Source organism: Aethalodelphis obliquidens, unplaced genomic scaffold (genome assembly GCF_003676395.1).
Source record: "Aethalodelphis obliquidens isolate GAN/ISIS:26980383/991018 unplaced genomic scaffold, ASM367639v1 scaffold30, whole genome shotgun sequence".
Classification (NCBI taxonomy): Eukaryota; Metazoa; Chordata; class Mammalia; order Artiodactyla; family Delphinidae; genus Aethalodelphis; species Aethalodelphis obliquidens.
Window position 1 is genome coordinate 15,529,478 of NW_020837974.1, and position 16,199 is coordinate 15,545,676.

General features: G+C 46.7%; 1 long non-coding RNA gene across 1 annotated transcript; it reads right to left on the reverse strand.

Annotated features, from left to right (window-relative positions):
- Positions 1-11,683: 11,683 nt before the first annotated feature.
- On the reverse strand, positions 11,684-13,748 carry LOC113630669 (uncharacterized). Its single transcript, XR_003437055.1, has 2 exons — positions 13,388-13,748; positions 11,684-12,012 (listed from the first exon to the last, which is right to left on the reverse strand). It is a non-coding gene; the product is annotated as an uncharacterized LOC113630669 (long non-coding RNA).
- Positions 13,749-16,199: the final 2,451 nt, after the last annotated feature.

The following is a 16,199-nucleotide window of genomic DNA, read 5'->3' on the forward strand; positions in this document are numbered from 1 at the left end:
TTAATTCATTTGTTTTATTTTTCTCTTTTTGACACTAAAGGTATTTAATGCTATTAATTATGCCTCTGCAGATAGCTCTGACTGTATCCTTTTTTAAAAATTATTATTTTCTAAATAGGTTGCTTTTTATCCTTGATTTACTTCTTGTCCTAAGGGTACTTTGAGATGTTATTTATGTTTTTCAATTTCTGAGTGGTGTGTTTTATGTTATTGTTAGTTCTACTGCATTTTGATCCGAGACTGACTTCTAGAATTCCCACTTTTCAAAATTTACCAAAATATTCTCTGTAGCTTAATATTTATTGAATTTTATCACTGTCCATGAAACTTGAAATGAAGGTACACTGTTTTCAGGGTCAAAAATTTATATGTTCCTATCTTTTATGTCCTTATTTATTTTTTGATTATTTGTTTGGAAAACATGTTAGGATATTTCCAATAAAAGTGTTTCTCATGTTTCTTCTTGTATTATGAAATATTTGATTGCATGGATCTTTGTTGTTATTTAACACATAAGAATTAAACCCCTTCACTGTGAAGTATACCTTTTATTTTTTTTAATTTGATTTTACTTTTTATTGAAGTACAGTTGAGTTACAATGTTGTGCAAGTATACCTTTAGAGAGTGAGGTCAAGAGCTCGCATTCTGGACTCAAGACAGCCTGGATTCACACCCCAGCTCCACCGTCTCTCAGCTTAGATTCCTTATCTGCAAAATGGAGCTAGTAATGGTATTTCTAAGTTTGGGTTTTTTAAGCACAAGCTGTCTCTTCTCTTTGCTTTGCCCTGCAATTTTTTTTTAAAAAGGTATTTCCCTTGTCCCTTATATAGTTGTTGGATTAAATGAGATGATGAATAGAAAGCATTTAGAATGCTGCTTGGCACAAGGTAAGTGCTCAATAAAGCCAGAATTCACTGCTACAATCACTGTTATGTTGCCTGGCTGACCATTCCTGGCATTCGAGGCCTCTGTTGTGGAGAAAAGGTCTCTAGGAACCTCTTTCTTTTTCTCCATCCAGTAAACATTTGGTAAACAGAATGCTTCTTCATGCAGAACTTTAGAAGACATTGTGGGGAATTCCCTGGCGGTCCAGTGGTTATGACTCCGCGCTTTCACTGCCAAGGGGCGAGTATTCAATCCCTGGTGGGGGAAACTAAGATCCTGCAAGCGGCGCCATGCAGCCAGGAGGCATTGTGGAAAACAGGAAGAAAAAAAAAAGCTGACAACTTCCCAGCATGCAAATGCAGTGACACACTTTGGCTTTGATGGTGGGATCACTGGGTGTCAGTGGCCTGCTGCCACTGATGTGGGGGTGGGGAGGGCAGGTAGGACAGGAGAAGAGGGGGAGGACCCAGCCTTCCCTGGATGTTGTATTGAACACTACTGTCCAGCCCTCAGAGCCTCACATCCCTTCCACCAGTGCTGTGAGCTGGAACGCTGTAGGATTCCTGTCAATAGCTTCCACCTGCCACCTTCAGATGCTTGCCCTCAATGCTGGAGCCACTTTCCCCATGGGAACTTGTATGTCACCATGCCCTCCCTCCCCCAAGGGGGCTTATAGCCAAAGACTGGTGTGAAGTACAAAAGCCCAGCTGCTTGGCCTGAAGTAGGACAAACTCTAAGGTGTTATTTATATCCCAGAGCTGCTAACACACTTGCTAACCTGCCTACCTCACTCCCTTACTGGTTTTTCCTGGGAACACTTCCTTAATACATCACTTGTACTTTATTTATTTATTTATGTTGGCTGCGTTGGGTCTTCGTTGCTGCACGCGGGCTTTCTTTAGTTGCATCGAGCGGGGGCTACTCTTTGCTGCGGTGCACGGGCTTCTCATTGTGGTGGCTTCTCTTGTTGCGCAGCATGGGCTCTAGGCACGTGGGCTTCAGTACTTGTGGCACGTGGGCTCAGTACTTGTGGCACGTGGGCTCAGTAGCTGTGGCTCGCAGGCTCTAGAGCACAGGCTCAGTAGTTGTGGTGCACGGGCCTAGTTGCTCCGCTGCATGGGGGATCGTCCCAGACCAGGGATCGAACCCATGTTCCCTGCACTGGCAAGCAGATTCTCAACCACTGCGCCACCAGGGAAGCCCCTATCACTTGTACTTTAATCCTTGGCCCAGGTTAAGCTTCCAGGAGAATCTGACCTAAGATAAACTGCTTCACTCCCTCCTAACAGGAGGAATTTGGATGTGGAGAGAACATAGTAAGTCAGTTTTTGTCCCTTTGGTTGCAAGGGACATAAACCCCAAAGGTACTAGCTTAGACAAAAGGGGGAGTGGTTAGAAGGATGCTGGGATATCTTAAGTGATCACAAGGAGGAGATGAGTACACCTGGGCCATAGAAGCATCTGGAATCAGGACATTCTCTACCCAACATATTTTTTCTTTTTGGCCGTGCCACGTGGCCTGAGGGATCTTAGTTCCCTGACCAGGGATTGAACCCGTGCCCTTAGCAGTGAAAGTGTGGAGCCCTAACCACTGGACCAGGAAATTCCCCTTTCTCCAACTTTACTTATGCTTTTACTCATGTCTGCTTTATTCCCTGAGAGTTGTATTTCCAAATAGCTGGAAATGAGGCTGCAAAGAGTATCTGCACCTCACTTTCCTCAGCTCTGCCCCTGGTTTGTCCAGCATGGTACCAAATGGCCACAATTGGGGATAAGGAGTCACCTAGTCCCCATGAATCTCTTCTATTCCTAGTGAAAGAGGGGCTGCGACCAGAAGGAAGGAGGGGTGCTGGACAAAAAACAAAACCAAAAAACTAGATGCCCACCACACAGTTCTTTTGATGAAGAATGAAGTTAAAAAGGCATGGCTTACTTGTATACCCATGTTCACAGCAGCACTAGTCACAAACCAAAAGGTGAAAACAACTCAAATGTCCATCAACAGATGAATGAATAAACAAAATGTTGTATATACATACAATGGAATATTATTCAGCCTTAAAAAGGAAGGAAATTCTGATACATGCTACAACATGAAAGAACCTTGAAAACATTAGGCTAATGAAGTTAGTGAGACACAAAAGGACAAATATTTGTTATGATTCCATTTATATGAAGTACCTAGAATAGGCAAATTTATAGAGGTAAAAAGTAGAATAAAGGTTACCAGGGGATAGTGGGAAGGGGCATAGGGAGCTATTGTTTAATGAGGACAGAATTTCTGTTTGGGGTGATAAAAAAGAAGTTTCAAAATGGATAGTGGTGATGGTTGCAAAAGATTGTGAATATATTTCATGCTAATGAATTGTGCACTTCAAAAGGGTTAAAATGAGGTGTTAGGCAGGGTTCTCCAGAGAAACTGAACCAGTAGGATAGAGATATATATAAAGAGATTTATTATATGGAATTGGCTCGTGCAGTTATAGAGGCTGAGGAGTCGACCCAGGAGAGCTGATGGTGTAAGTTCCAGTCTGACTCTGGAAGAATCAAGGAACAAAAAATATATGACACACATAAAACAAATAGCTAAATAACAGAAGTAAATTCTTTACCAGCAATCACACTAAATGTAAACCCTTCTATTAAAACACAGATCAGGACTTCCCTGGTGGCGCAGTGGAATCTGCCTGCCAATGCAGGGGACACAGATTCGAGCCCTGGTCCGGGAAGATCCCACATGCCGCGAAGCAACGAAGCCCGTATACCACAACTACTGAGCCTTGTGCTCTAGAGCCCGTGAGCCACAACTACTGAGCCCACGTGCCGCAACTACTGAAGCCCACGCGCCAAGAGCCCATGCTCCACAACAAGAGAAGCCACCGCAATGAGAAGCCGGTGCACCGCAATCAAGAGTAGCCCCTGCTCACGGCAACTAGAGAAAGCCCACGCTCAGCAACGAAGACCCAACGCAGCCAAAGATAAATAAATAAATTTATAAATAAATACAGATCAGTAGCTTGGATTAAACAAAAAACAAAAAAAAACCCCTAAGGATCCATCTATATGCTCTCTACAAGAGACTCACTTTAGATATAAGAACACAAAGAGTCCTTTAGAAATAAGGACTCACTTTAGGTGAAAGTAAAAGAATGGAAAAAAAGATATTCCATGCAAGTAGTAACCAAAACAGCGCTGGATTGGCTGTATTATTATCAGAAAACATAGACTTTAAATCAAAAAAAGGTAATAAGAGACAAATAAGGACATTGTATATTAATGTTTTTTTAAAACAGGGTATTTATTTACTTATTTATTTTTGGCTGCGTTGGGTCTTCATCGCTGTGCATGGGCTTTCTCTAGTTGCAGCTAGTGGGGGCCACTCTTCATTGCAGTGTGTGGGCTTCTCACTATCGTGGCTTCTCTTGTTGCGGAGCATGGGCTCTAGGTACGGGCTTCAGTAGTTGCGGCACATGGGTTCAGTAGTTGTGGCACACGGGCTCTAGGTGCACGGGCTTCAGTAGTTGTGGCACAAGGGCTCAGTAGTTGTGGCTCGCGGGCTCCAGAGCGCAGGCTCAGTAGTTGTGGCGCACGGGCTTAGTTGCTCTGCAGCCTGTGGGATCTTTCCGGACCAGGGCTCGAACCCATGTCCCCTGAATTGGCAGGCAGATTCTTAACCACTGTGCCACCAGGGAAGTGGTTAAGAGTTTTTAATGTCAGTTATTGTACTTTTAATTTTTTAAAGTTCTATTTGATTCTTTTCAAGTCTGCTTGGTCATTTGGTGGCGTTATTATTTCCTGCTCCCTGGCAGATATTTTAAGTCTATGTTTTATTTCTTTAAACATAATAATCAGAGGTATTTTATAATTTGGGTGTGATAATTCCAATATAGGAAATGTTTGCAGGTTGGTTTCTTCTTCTGGTTATTTCTCTGTATCCCTGGATATTTCTATCCGTATATTCTCCTTGAAAACTTATTTGGGGGAATTTGTATTTGCTTCTGCCGGTGCCCAAACACAGGCAATCGACAGCCAATTTAAATTTATAGCTTAATGTTTTTGCTTTTGACCACACAAGTGAGGTGATTTGGAGCTACATATCCACCCCAGGGCTGGCTTGTCATCACAACTTCTCAGAAGTAGTTTCTTCTCCCAGCTCCTGGTTTAATCCTGTTCGATCTCGGCAGGGGGTGTCTCTCCGTAAGCACTGGGCAGACGCAGGGCTTGAATTTCTGTTCTGTGAAGCATGCTAAAGTTCATCTAGTTTGGCAAATGCTTTCAGGGTAAAAGCAGTTTGTGTTCAAGTTCCTCTGTGGGTTCACACTTTCAGCTAAATTTTAGTCTGATAATTCCTTCTTTGTCCTTCAGTACTTTTAAGAAAATTTATTATTATTATTCCACATTTTTATTGTTTTCAGTGAATAGATTGCTCTGAATAGCCTGCCATATTTACCAGAAAGCGTTCTATGCTTTCAAGATTCAAAAAATATTATTTATCTCTTATCTTCTTTCATTTCCTCTCTAGTTCTCTTTGTCTTGCGTACTTCAACCTGTTGAAAAGGTCTTTACTTTCATTTTAAAGGAGTTTTAAGAAAAGTCAGAGATAAAGTGCTTACAGACCACCATATTTAACCAGAAGTCTCCCATTAACGTCATTGTTATATAATTTTTGCAAATAAAATAATAAAATTCTAGAGGCTGGACGGGATGCTTCTCTCTGGTCCTGTCACCTGATGGCTAAATTTCAACTTGGGGGAAGGAAATAGTTGTTCCACAAGATGAGCCCTTTACTAGAGAGGTAAAGGTGGCGGGTGGTTTACTTCCCTCCCTCTGTTTTATCAGCCTCAGTCTTCCTTGCTGGACTGACTGCACACACCACTGCTCACACCACTCCTTCCCCCGCCCCTCACCATAATCAAGATTTGGGGGAATTAAGATTGCCTCCGTGGTTTAGATTGAAAAGATTTCCCAAGTGATTCTGATATGACCTCATCATTAATTAGAGGATCACTGGGGTAGCTTACATAGGTGAGAGGAAGCTTTCTTGACTCTCAACTAAGTTAACTGAACCCTGTTATGTGCTCTGGTCACCCCTGTGTTTCTCTGATTGAAAAACTCCACCTGTAAATATTGATTTTCCCAAGACCCCAAGTCTGGTCCACCCCCCGCCTTTTCTATGTCAATTGATGGCGATTCCTTCCGTTGTTCAGGCCACAATCCTTAGAGTGATTCTTAATTCCTGTCTTTATCTCATATCCCATTTCCAATTTTGGGGGAAACCTTTTGGGCTCTACCTTCAAAATATATCCAGAATCTGACCACTTTTCACCACTTACACCACCACCACCCTGGTCCAAACTACCCTCATCTCTTATACACTAGCATGCTTTTTTTTTTTTAACCAAGCTGCTTTTTTTTTTTTTTTTTTTTTTTTTTTTGGGCCTCTCACTGTTTTTGCCTCTCCCGTTGCGGAGCACAGGCTCCGGACGCGCAGGCTCAGCGGCCATGGCTCACGGGCCCAGCCGCTCCGCGGCATGTGGGATCTTCCCAGACCGGGGCACGAACCCGTGTCCCCTGCATCAGCAGGCGGACTCTCAACCACTGCGCCACCAGGAAAGCCCCCAAGCTGCTTTTATTTTATTTTAATGTCTATCTATTTATTTGGCTGCACAGGGTCTTAGTTGCAGCATGCAGGATCTTTAGTTGCGGCATGCAGGATCTAGTTCCCTGACCAGGGATGGAACCTAGCCCCCTGCATTGGGAGCACGAAGTCTTAACCACTGGACAACCAGGGAAGTCCCTTATTTTATTTTTGGCCATGCCGCTCAGCTCACAGGATCTTATTTCCCCCGACCAGGGATGAACCTGGGCCCTTGGCAGCCCAAGGAGTGTGGAGTCCTAACCACTGGACCACCAGGGAATTCCCTAACATGCATTATTGCAATTACCTTTTAGCAGACTTCCTTGCTTCCATCCTTGCATCTTTGATTCATTACCAACACAGCAGCCAGAAGGGTTATTTTAAATATGTCACATAATGTCACTCTTCTGCCAGAAACCCTGCAATGGCTCCCTATTTCAAAGCAAAAGCCAAGCATATAAGACCCTGTAAGATCTGTACTCCCTGTCCCCTCAATCGTTTCCCACCACTCTCCCTTCACCCACACGCTCCAGCCAGTTTTCTCCTCGCCGTTTTTCACTAATACCAGTCAGGTGTTCCCTCTTGCCTTGGATACTCTCCCAGATAGCCCACTGGCAAACCGTCTTGCCTCCTTCAGTTCTTTGTTCAGATCTCACTTTTGCACTGGTGTCCAACCTGGCCACCTCGTTAATGATGCAACCTGCTCCATCTTACCTTGCTCTACTTTTTAATTTTTTTGGGGGGGTGTTATTCATCTTTTTATTGTTAAATTGTAAGAGTTCATTATTTATTATGACTCCAAGTCCCTTCAGATATATGAGTTCCAAACATTTTCTCCCATTCTGTAGGCTGTCTTTTCACTTTTTTTTTTTGGCCAGGCAGCACGTGGGATCTTAGTTCCCCGACCAGGGATCAAACCCGCACCCGCTGTGTTGGCAGCGCAGAGTCTTAACCACTAGACCGCCAGGGAAGTCCCCCCCCCTTGCTCTACTTTTTTTTTCCCCACAGCCTTGTCTCATCTTCTAACACACTACGTAAGGTATGATCTCCCCTCGTTAGAATACAACCTCCAAGAAGGCAATAATCAGGTTTGCTCACTGAGCCCAAGCACCTAGACCAGTGTCTGGCACCCAGCAGGCGCTCAATAAATGTTCAATTTAAACATTAAATGCTTGTATTCCTCGCAATACTACTACCACCGAGAAGTATAACTAACGATATCGGGTGGTTTTTGGTCTCCCACTACCTTCGCCCACACCTAGGAGAGCAGCTACTTCGAATTGGAAACACGGAATTTTCAGTTCACCAAAGCTCCTTCTCTGCTCAGCTTCTCGAAAGTGTATGTCCCAGGCTCACGGTTTCCAACCTGGGCGAGGTCCCACTCCCCAGCCCCAGGGTCACGCCAGTGATTGTACCCGACTCATCAACCAACCAATCAAAAATCGCCGTTCTTTTTTTTCTCTTACCCCGGTAAATGACTTCACTTTCCGATTGGTTGTGCCAAGAGGGACAGGACGAAGCAATTTTGGCAAGGGGGGGTTTTACTCTAGGGCGGTTGCCTAGGTCACCGCCCGGCTTTCCGGAAGCTGAGGAAAAATGGGCGGAGCGAGTACACCCCGCCCTTATCACGATCTGACTTGGTATTGGTTCGCAGCTTGCGGGCCACGCCTCCAACCCGGACTCGCGCCGCGCCCCAAGCGGTCCGCTGCTCCGGGCCGGGTTACGAGGAGATACTGAAGGCTCCTCCCTGGGAAGGAGACCTCAAAAGCCAGGACACCTGAGCCCCGCCCCGAGTAATCGCCCCGGCCCGACGCAAGTAGAGGTGCCTCTGCCGGCAGGGACCCCTAAGATCACATTCATTCATGCTACAGTGCGAGACCGTAGGTCTGGATCCAGGTCCAGTAAATTCCGAGAAACCTGGCCGGGGCCGACACCTCTTCTAAACCGCTGTTAAAAGAGGTTTTGGATTCTAGATGACCTCCAAGGAGCCTTCCCCGACTGACAGGCCCTATTCTTCATGGAAGTCTCTGGGCTCTGGCTTCCTCAAGTGTAAATGAATAGTGCCCCGCTATGGCACTCACTTGCTGTTTGGCCTTAGACAAGTTATATCCTATTTCTGGGCCTGTTTCCTCATCCTGGCATGAAGGGACTGGACTAGATGTTCCCCAAGGTCCCTTCTAGTTATTCCTTCCTAGCTATGAAACAGCCCAGGTAACATGTATAAAAGTTCTTCATAAATATTTGACCCGTTATATAAATTGTAAGCAATTTACGACGCTATCTTCTCATCCTCCTTACTTTCTGTACCCAGCAGTTCCAGGAACGGAGAAAGAGTCTAGGGTGGCACCTAAAAATGAAATACGGACTGTCAACAGATACGGAAAAGGCTGACTGCCTGCCGCTCAGGAGATGATGCTGGAGAGGAGGTGGAATAATCTTTAACCCCCTCAATTTACAGAAGAAAAAACTTTTTTTTTTTTTTGTGGTATGCAGGCCTTTCACTGTTGTGGCCTCTCCAGTTGCAGAGCACAGATCATCCAGACGCGCAGGCTCAGCGGCTATGCCTTAGGGGCCCAGCCGCTCCGCGGCATGTGGGATCTTCCCAGACCGGGGCACGAACCCGCGTCCCCGGCGTCGGCAGGCGGACTCCCAACCACTGCGCCACCAGGGAAGCCCAGAAGAAAAAGCTTTGAGAAGAGCTGAGTCAGGCTGCTAATGGGAAGAACCAGGTTTCCTGAATTGACTCCATGATTGGTCCCTTTACACTTTGCAGTGCTGGCAAAGAGAAGGCATAACTGTGTTAAAACAGGTTAAAAAAATTGTTCACAGAAATAAAAGCAGACAATGTAATCTGGAGCACTTCCCACTTTCATTTACTTAGGATTCCTCTCCTCCTGACATTTGGGGTGCTAACAAAGAAGAAATAGAGCAATAAAAAATAAAACAGAAGCAAGTTATTTCCCTCTTCTGCTTTTCCTGTCACCTTTGTCTCCTTGGAAGAGCTTCTCAACTTCTAATGTTCCAAACCCACCTTTGTAAGACTCTTCAGTGGTCACCCACCCACCTTCCAAAAAAAAGGGGGGAAAAAAAAGCCAACTAAAACCAAAACCAAAGTGGGCCATTTATACAGAATGTCCAGCCTAGGCAAATCTACAGAGACAGAAAGTACATTAGTGGTTGCCTAGAGCGGAGGGGGTGGGAGGTGGGAGGGGTGGGAGTGAAAGGGCAGGGGGGAGATTGGGAAGGGGGCGGACAAGAAGTGACTCCCGATAGATAGGATGTTTATTTGGGGAGTGATCAAATGTTCTAAAATTATGGTGATGGTTGCACAACTCTGTGATTAGACTAAAATTCACACAATTGTCCACTTTAAGTATACAGTATGTGAATTCTACCTCAATTAAGCTGTTATAACAAAAGAGGCATACAAAAAGCAAAACTAAAACCAACCAACATGTGCCTTTGCTTCTTCCCTAGGTTCTGCGTGTTTAATCCTCTCACTCTTAGGGGATCTGGGCCATCTGGCCCTGCAGATGTTTCCTGAATCTCCAAATGTGTCACCTCCAGGGTTGCCTGCCTCCTGCTCTTGCCACCCCTTCACATTCTGCAAGGCTCCATGTAATAGAAGGAAGCATGCTAGCTCCTCTGCCCGCCTGCTCACCCCCTCCTCTGCCACCTCATTTCTTGGCCACTCTGGATGGCGCTGGGATAAAGAAAGGAAGGACAGACAAGGCAGAATAGAGGTGAGTCTTGCAGGAGATTGGAGAAGTGAGAAACGATCTAGGACAAAATGAGAAGAAACGAAAGGGAATGTTGAGAAGGAAAAGAATCAACTTCACTTTTTGTGTTTTCTTTTCCCCCTCCTGGAATACTTCAAGGATAGCAGATGGCACCTGAATCGCTTTCCTTGGTCTAAGTTGTCTTCTTTCTCGAGTTCTTGAAGGAAGCAGCAGACAGGCAGTTGTTACACATCTGCTTCCTGTCAGTCTTTCACATGAAAACTCATCTTCTTAGAGAAGTCCCCACCCAGCCTCCTTCTCCAAAACTGCAACAACTTCCCTGACCCTGACACTTCCTAGCCCCCTTCCCACTTTGTTATTTTGCTTTTCTGTCTTCCTTAAAATTTAACCTCTGTGAGGGCACGACTTTTTATCTGTTTGAGTCCCTGGGTCTGGCCCAATGTCCTCCTCAGTCTCAGATTTTTTTTTTTCTTTTAAATAACTGAGCTAAGGGACTTCCCTGGCGGTCCAGTGGTTAAGACTCCATGCTTCGAATGCAGGGAGCATGGGTTCAATCCCTGGTTGGGGAACCAAGATCCCACATGCCGTGGTGCAGCCAAAAAAAAAAAGAAGAAAAAGAAGAAAGAAAGAAAGAAAAAAAAATTGAGTTAAAATACACACAACATAAAATTTACCATCTTAACCATTCTGAAATGTGCAGTTCTTTGGTATTAAATAGAGCCTCAGATGTTTGGAAGGAGCACAGTGCTAAGCTCAGAAGCCCTGGAATCAACCCACGTGGACTTAGCTCCTGGCCAGCCTGTTACTATGTGGCCCTAAGTGAGTTACTCAGGCATTAGAGTCTCGGCCTTCTCTCTGTGAAGAGGAGATACTCACAGTATTGACGCCATGGCCCTGGAGAGGCTGGAAGGCCATGGGTGTGTAGAAAGGGGCAGTGCTTGGCTCAGAGGGAGCCTCAGTACATGTGAACCATTGTTGTTATTCTAGAGCTTGGAATTCAGAATCAGAATCAGGTTGGGTTTCACTCACAAGGTCACGTGGATACAGCTCGGTCCTAGATGTAGATTTAGCTGAATCCTGAGCAGAGCCTCCAGGTTGAGGGGTCTGTGAAGTGCTCCTGGCTTTCAGGACTGAGTAAGCCTCTGCTCTCTCTTCTCTGGGGCTGCCTCTCCATTCCTCTGGGGCTTGGGGGAGCAAGGGGTGCTGCTTCCAGCTATGGGACTGCACTGAAACTCGGTATTTATTGCTTGTCTGGGGCACCTCCTTACGGCACCTATTTCCTTAGCCATTACCACGTGTCTGCTATGTGCCGCGCACTGTAATGGTTGCTAGGGCAGTGCAAAGATAGATCCAATTTGGACCCCATCCTCGAAGATCTTACAGTTCAACCACGAGGATAAGACATGTGTGACAGGGCCATTTATCAGCTGATAATTATTTATTGACTGCCTACCATGTGCAAGATGCTGTATAAGACATTGATTCAAGCACGGCCATAGAAATCCAGGGAAGGGAGAAATGATGGTGGTTTAGTCATACTTATCTAACCTAGTGCCTGGCTTCCAGAAATGCTGATGAGACGGATGGGGTTGGTTGGATGTTTGGTTGTCAGGGAAGGTTTCACAGAATAGGAGAACAAGCCGAGGACACTGCTGAATAGAATCTACTCACTGGAGGAGATACTGCAAAGATATGGTCCTCCGGTTCATCTGAGAGACTGTGAGGCAATCTAGCTGATGTGAGGGTTCCTGTAGGGCAAGTGGAAAATTCAAATGGAAATGGGGTCCAAGAAAGAAAAGGAAAAGCATGAAGGATGCTGGGAGCTTACTCTCTCTGTTGTCTTTACACAAAGGTCCCTCTGGGTTTACTTTCCATTTGAGTCCTTTTGATAGAAACCCAGGAGCCAAAACCTACTTCTCTATTCTAGGAAAAACATCAGTGCAAGCACAACAGCTGATCCTCAGGCTCAGAGACAGGGAGGATTCTGGAGTGGACGGGACTAGGGTGAACTGGGAAACACAGCCCTATCTAAAAGGGGGCAGCCACTGCTCGGTTCAAACTAGATGCTGGAGGCAAGAACCTCGGCCTGCTGTTTCCAGCTCTTTTGATGGATCGAAAGCTGGAAACCTGTTTGATTTTTTCTTTAATGGAATCTCCCAATGTTAAATATCAACTCAAATTTTGTTAATTTTATTTCTTTTTTGGCCGTGCCACGTGGCACATGGGATCCTAGTTCCCCGGCCAGGGATGGAAACTGTGCCCCCTGCATTGGAAGCACAGTCTTAACTACTGGACCGCCAGGGAAGTCCCAACTTGAATTTTGAAAAGAAACTCTGCGACCATTGAAACACATTTTCCAACTGTAGCTATCAGTCTATAACCTCTATTTAGGGAACCAAGAGAGATGAGGTTAGAAAGATGGGCTGAAGTGAAGTTTCAAATGGCCTTGAATGCCATGCTTCGAGAGGTCTGACTTGAGCCTATAGACAACTTCAGTTTGATAGACTAAAAGGGCTGTTTGAACAGGGGAGTGGCTTGATGCAAGGGTTTCGGGGCAACTGGAGTAAAGTGGGGAGGTGTGGCATATGAAATAACAGGGGAAGCAGTCAGGATTGAAGGTTACTGCAACAACGCAGGTTTGCAGCAATGAAAGCTGAAAGATGGTGGCAGTGGGACTGGAAAGGTAGGTTGGGGGGAAAAAAAAAAGACAAAGATTAACAAGATGATAAGGAAAAGATGGGGGAAGCAGAGGGGGTGGCAGGAGAAAAGATAACTGGGAGTTCCAACTCGACTTGGAATGAACCAGCTCTCTCGCAAAGAGAAAAGGCCAACCAGCTTGGTTTCAGGCCTGCTGAGTTGAAAGAAGTTAGCCTGATGCTAACCCACCATCCGAATGCTGAGCCGGTAATGAGTCCGCGGGTCAGAGCACCGCAGCGCGGTCCTGGCTCCGCTCCTGGCCCCCTGAGGGTCTGGGATAAGCCCGTTTATAAACTGACTTTATAAGTCAGTTGCCTACAAAATGGGGGTGATGCCGCCGGCTTCTCAGGTAGGTTGTGGGCGTTAAGCACGAGGCGGACGGGGCCGCACTTGGGAGCGGGGAGGAACGAGCGAACGCAGTCTTACCCCGGGCTCTGGAACGTTCGAGGTCTCGGGGAGGGGCCGGCGAGGGCCCCGGCGGGCGACCGGGCTGCTGGCCCTTCCAGGAGAAACAGCCGCCCGCCCCGCGCCTCCCCGGACCAGCCTGCGGTGGAAAGACCACAAGCCTCCGGGGCGGCCAAGTTCAGGGGCACCACCCCCCACTCCCCGCACCCCGGTGGGCCCCTGGTCTGCGCGGGCCGGCCCTCCCCTCCCCAGCTCAGTCCCCGCTTTCTGGAGCCCTGCCCCTCCTCCCGTCCGCAGCTCATCCTCCCCGCGGGGAGGCCCAGGCCGAGGCGGGGTCCGAGCGCCGCAGCCTGCAGCCAGCCCGCCCGATTCCCGAGTCCCGACACGGCCGGAAGCGCATTTTCCTCCCGCCCCCAGCGCGGCCGCTCTAGGAACCCGGGGTGCGGGCTTCTCAGTGGGAATAACCCCTTCGGCCCCGGCAAGTGAAATCGGCTTCTGGAGGAATTGGTACACTTGCTCCCTGAGAAGGGTTGAGTTGCCTGGTGCTCACTCCGGGGGACGTTTTGATGATTCTGGTGCCTAGATCAGGAGGGCGAAGCCCAGCTGCCTCGGTTTCTATCCCAGCTCGGCTGAGGTCATTTCACCTCTCTGAGCCTTGGCTTTCTTACCTGCAAACATAACCAAGCTAGCTCAAAGGCTTGCTGTAAGGATTCAATGAATTAATACATGTAAGCACTTAAAAGTGTGCTTGACACATAATAAGTGCTCAATAAATGCTAGCCAACGTCATTATTATTACTATTATTACTGCTGTCTTTTTTAAAAGGTCTGTCGGTAGAGGGTCAGTTTTGTGACACAAGAATAAGGAACACGGTAGAGACAATAGTAAGGGCTGCTATTGATTGAGGACCTTCTTGCTAGGTTACTTACAGACCTTATCTCTATGGCCTTAGGGCAATTCTGTGAAGGGAGTATTATTCTTTGTCCCATTTTATAGGTAACTGAGTGTATGTCAGAGTCTGATTTGAACTCAGATCCCTCTGGTTCCAGGGCACATGCTCTTCTTCTCCTCCACACTGCGTCTCTGATATTGAAAACTTTTTCTGGGAATTCCAAACTAAAGCATCAAAACAGACATGGATGTCTAGTTAGTCCAGAGCTGAGGAGGCTGTGCAAAATCACCTAATTCCTCCAACGGGACAAAAGTCAATAATGAAGGGAACTGCCCCGGGATGGACACCATCCTTGCCTAAAGAAAAGGATCTTGTGACCTTAAAAAGGAGCAAGTTGCGCAGATTCCCCTGGAGGTCCACTGCAGTGGGTACGATTCCTGGTGCCGGAACTAAGATCCCGCATGCCATGTGGTGCAGCCAAAAAATAGGAGAAAAAAAAAGCAAGTTGTAGACGTCCAAAGAGAGAAAGGCGTTAAGGATAAATTAAAACCATGTTTTTATGTGCAAAAACAATTACCATCCAGCCCGCCCTTTCACACACCCTGTGGAAACCTCAGGGGCCAGTTTGACTGGCCGTTTCTTCCTGCTTCAACTCCTCAGGGTCCCTCTGAGCAGTTTTCACTGGGCTCTAGCGCTTAGTACTACTAAAGGTCCTTAGAGTGTGTGGAAGCCTGGAGGACCTGGGCGGCTGTTCTTTCTTCCTTTCATTCTCTAGGGATTTAGCAACTAGACAGGCATGCAGGAGAGCAGCCCAGGAGAGCGTGGGCCTGGAAGCTGTGAGTGAAAGGGGTGAGAGGCAATGGGAGATGAGGAACTGGAGTTGGTGGGCACCAACTTTCTTCCCCTCCTCCTCCCCATGTCCTTAGGCACGCCGCTCCCTCTGCCTGGTTGAAGCTTTGAGAGGGCTAGACATTGTCCATCTTGTCGCTTCTGCAAGCAAGAGTGGGGCTTTCCCAGGATCACTCCACAAGTTAATGGTTTAGTCAGGACTGCTTAGGACATGAATACCTCATTTAATGTACCCAAGGCAGGAAAAGGAGCGTGAGCCCACACTGGTTCAAAGACCATACACACTTTCTCCAGTAAGAAAAACCATGTCCATACAATACAGGGGAGATGTTTTCTAATAATTTTTCCTTTTCACTTCTTTTTTTTCTTTTTTTTTTTGCGGTACGTGGGCCTCTCACTGTTGTGGCCTCTCCCGTTGTGGAGCACAGGCTCCAGACGCGCAGGCTCAGCGGCCATGGCTCACAGGCCCAGCTGCTCCGTGACATGTGGGATCTTCCCGGACTGGGACACGAACCTGCGTCCCCTGTATCGGCAGGCAGACTCTCAACCACTGCGCCACCAGGGAAGCCCTCACTTCTTTTCATAGTTTGAAAAAAAAATTCAAATGGTATGAAAAGATAAAAGTGCAAGGCCAGCCAACCTCCTGCCTCTGGCTGCCCCATCCCCTATCAACACCTGCTGAGGTGAGCATGTTACCAATTTCTTAAGTATCTTTCTAGAGATACTTTATGCATATGCAAGCATCTCCTTTTAGAAAAACATAAAAATGATAGCACACTGTAGATACTTGCTTTTCCCCTGGCTTTTTTCACATAGCAACATTTTTTTAAAATAAATTTTAAATTTTTATTTATTTATTGTTTCTGGCTGCATTGAGTCTTCGTTGCTGCGCGTGGGCTTTTTTCTCTGGTTGTGGCGAGTAGGGGCTACTCTTCGTTGCGGTTCGTGGGCTTCTCATTGTGGTGGCTTCTCTTGTTGCGGAGCACAGGCTCTAGGTGTGTGGGCTTCAGTAGTTATGGCACATGGGCTCAGTAGTTGTGGCGCATGGGCTTAGCTGCTCTGCAGCATACGGGATCTTCCTGGACCAGGGA